This window comes from Chenopodium quinoa, unplaced genomic scaffold (assembly GCF_001683475.1).
Source record: "Chenopodium quinoa cultivar QQ74 unplaced genomic scaffold, ASM168347v1, whole genome shotgun sequence".
In the NCBI taxonomy this organism is placed as follows: Eukaryota; Viridiplantae; Streptophyta; class Magnoliopsida; order Caryophyllales; family Amaranthaceae; genus Chenopodium; species Chenopodium quinoa.
Window position 1 is genome coordinate 992,807 of NW_018742372.1, and position 4,387 is coordinate 997,193.

A 4,387-nucleotide genomic window follows, 5' to 3' on the forward strand; every position below is an offset into this window, starting at 1 on the left:
ACTTTCATTATAAAATAAAATTGTAAATACTAAAAGAAAAGTGGACATGTTGATCAAACTTGCCTCGAAAAGCCACGGGATACCACCGTGTACCCCAACCCATAATTGTCAATACTCTAGAAGTGCACGCTTTCCAGAGTTTTATTGCTCATCCATGTTTCACTTTACCTGATTACAATTTAATAAATAGTCGACTCATTCAAGTAAACCATACATAATAATCATACATATAATTCACTTTTAATCTTATTTAGGACAACGATGATCACATCACAAATTGACCTTTAATTCCATTAAATTCCAAAATATCCAATATTGTTGAACATAGTTAACCCACCTAGCCATTTTGGCTTAATCCACCTTTACTCAACATACTAACAAGTTATGTTTGAGTAATAAATAAATAAATAATAATAACCTTATGGAATAATTAATAAATTCATTCCACTTAAATCATTTAATTCCAATCCTTCAATAATTCAAATGTGGTTATCAAACCAATTTAATAAAAATATTTTTGTATCAAATTCTATTCAAACAATTAATCCAATTCAACATGCTTACATCCATAATTCCATACAAACATAATCAATTCACTAAAACATGTCTTATAAACATAAGCACATGAATTAATTCGATGTTTAACCAAACAATTTCCATCCAAGAGTTCTCTAAACATGAAACTAAGTTCTTTCCTTTTGGTATCTAAACATGATACTACTTAAAACGAAGTAGACATGTACGTACCTCGTGTAAACAATCCTTTGTGCCACTTTTAATCACTTAAAAGTCTCCTAGGAAATAATCACCTCCTAGAAAACAACCCACAATCAAATATTAATTCCCAAACTAATTTCCAGCAATATAATTTGACTTAAAACTCCTTAAAACTTCCTTAAAAACATGTTTTTATGCTTAATTAATGATTAGAAATACAATAGGAACAAAAGACCCAATTTAATTGCTCATAAGAACCCTAAATTCCCAATTTACATAAATTAAAACCCTAGGTTTTAGAATTCATAAAATCTGAAATTTATAACAACAATAATAATCTGAAATTATAAGTTTAAATCATCAAAATTAATTTTTGATACTAAAAATATAAACTTTATACTATAAAATAAAAACCCTAACAATTACATGAATTTGTTAAGCAAAACAATAAGAAACAAAGGAGGAAGAAGGGGTAAAGGGCATAGTGGTCGGCTGGTGGCAATTCGCCAGCGAGCAGGGGGCGGCGGCCTACAGGCGACACCGGCAGGTCTGGGCATCGAGTAGTCTTGGGCGGCAGAGAGCTTTGCTCACGTAGAAAGGAGGAAAGGGAAAGAAAGAAAAAGAAAGAAAAAAGAAAAAAAGAAAAGAAAAAGAAAAATAAAGGAAAAATTAAAGAAATAAAATAAAGAGAAAAGAATTTAACTAACCTTTTTGTGTGGGAAATTTTTGGGAATTAATGGGGTATCTATAGGAGGAAAATTGTAGGGTAAGTTAGGTAAGATTGGGCCTCATAAAAATAAATAATGGGTCACTTGATTAATAAAATGGTTTAGACTTTGTTTGTATGGACATAAATTGTAGAATGGACACATAAAAATCCTTTTGTAATAAAATCGTTTATCAACCCAAAAATAATAATTTGAAACCTTTTAAAATAAATTCCAGAAAATATAAATAAATAATATAAATAAAATAAAATTTCATTTATAAATTATTTAAAAATACGGGGGATTACAATCTACCCCTCTTAGAAGAAGTTTCGTCCCGAAACTTAACACAAAATCCCTAAAATTGCAAAACATTTATATAAAAACCCTTTTTAAATTATCAATATTATGTTGCTGGAATTCCAATTGTGTCATAATATCGATACTAATACCTTATCACCATCCTAATTTACGTACTTCACTAGATATGTAAACAATAACATAGCTATGAAAAGCATAAAAACACACAAAATAGCTAAAATGGGGCAAAAAGCGCGAAATTATACGCATTCTACCCCCCTTAAAGAACCAGAGTTACATCCTCGTAACTCACCTCATCAACTAACTCAAGGTATCTCTTTTTCATATCATCCTCGACATCCCAAGTAGCTTCCTTATACTCATGGTTTGACCAAAGAACTTCAACAATTCTAATGTCCTTATTGTGTGTACTATGCACCTTATGATCCAAAATTTTCACAGGCTTTAATTTTCCTCATAAGTTAAAGTCTCATCCAATTGAATTGATTCAGGTTGTAGCACGTGCTTAGAATCAGGAACATACTTTTTCAATTGAGAGATATGAAACACATCATGCATTTTCTCATATTCCATAGGTAATGCCAATTTGTAAGCAATCTTGCCTACACGTTTCAAAATTTCATAAGGACCTACATACTTGGCACTCAATTTGCCCTTCTTTCCAAATCTCATCACTCCTTTCGTAGGTGAGACCTTCAAAAAGACTTTACCCATATTAAATTCATCTTCTCGCCTTTTCAAATCATCATAGCATTTCTACCTATCTTGTGCAACCTGAATTCTCGAGCGAATCATCTTCACTTTATTTACCATTTCCTCAATATACTTTGTTCCCAAGACAAGATTCTCACTATAGTCATTCCAACATACATGACTTCTACACTTTCGACCATATAATGCTTCAAAAGGTGTCATACCAATGCTAGCATGGTAACTATTATTGTAAGAAAACTCAATCAAATCCAAATGATCTTCCGATCCCAAGTACCTTGAAAATCCAAGTCATACGCCATTAGCATGTCTTCCATGGTTTGATTGGTCCTTTCAGTCTGTCCATCCGTTGCTGGGTGGAAAGCAGTACTCATTTTCAATGTTTTTCCCAGGTTGGCTTAAACCTTTTGCCAAAATTTGGACAAGAATCTTGAATCTCGATTGGAGATGATGTCCTTAGGCACTCCATGTGATCGAACTACATTCTTCACATAGACCTTTTCCAATTGTTTCTTTTTCCAAGTTTCCTTTATTGGAATAAAAACCGTAGACTTTGTAAGTCGATCTACAATCACCCAAATAGTGTCATTCCCACTTTTGGTTCTAGGCAATCCTGTGAAAAAATCCATGGATATCGAATCCCATTTCCATCATGGAATCTCCAAAGGTTGGACCTTTCCCATAGGTCTCTTGTGATCAATCTTAACCTTTTGACAAGTCAAGCATTTACCCACAAACTTAGCTGTTTCCATCTTCATGTTTGGCCACCAATACAACTCTTTTAAGTCCTTATATAACTTGTCCCCTCCTGGGTGCACTGGATATGGAGTATTGTGGCTTTCTTCCATGAATTATCTCATTAAATCCTCACACTTTTCTGGTATACATCACCTTTCTTTGTAACTCAAACTTCCATCATCATGGATCTTGAAATCTACATTTTTCCCTTAGCTCATTTTCTCTTTAATCAATTGGATTCCTTCATCACCTTTTTGACTCTCTTTTATTTTATCCAACAATGAACTCCGAAGTGAAAGAGCACTCAACCTTGCTTCTACTTCACCATAGTTCACAACCTCCAAGTTCAAACGCTTCATATCTTCACATAACTCGTCAGGCAAGATTAAAGAATTCACACCATGACTCGATTTCCTACTTAAAGCATCAGCAACAACATTTGCTTTCCCTTCATGGTATTGTATGTTTACGTCATAGTCATTGAACAACTCCAACCAACGCCTCTGTCTCATATTGAGATTTATCTGAGTGAAAATATACTTAAGACTCTTGTGATCCGTAAAGATCTTACACCTTACCCCGTACAAATAATGCCTCCAAATCTTTAATGCAAATACTATAGTCGCAAGCTTAAGATCATGTGTTGGGTAATTATTTCATAAGATTTGAGTTGCGCGAGAAGCATAAGCTATCACCTTCCATTTTGTTGCAACACACACCCTAATCCATTCTTCAAAGCATCACTATATACTTTAAACCCACCACTCCCATCAGGTAAGGCTAAAACAGGTGCGGTGGTTAAACGCTCTTTAAGAGTTTGAAAGGCTTGCTCACACTTTACATCCCACTCAAACTGACTTTCTTTCTACATCAAGTTAGTTAATGGTTTAGAAATCTTTGAAAAATCCTTCATAAACCTTCTGTAATAGCAAGCTAGCTAGTCCCAAGAAACTCCTTATGTGAGATACATTCTTAGGCGTAGGCCACTCACTCACTGCTTGAACCTTTGCTTGATCCACAAAAACACCTTCTTTAGACATATAATGTCCCAAAAATGCAACCTTCTCTAACCAGAACTCGCACTTCAAAAACTTAGCATACAACTTATTTTCTCTAAGAGTTCTCAGCAGTCCTCAAATGCTCCTTATGGTCTTCCTCGTTTCTCGAGTATACCAAAATTTCATCAATGAAAA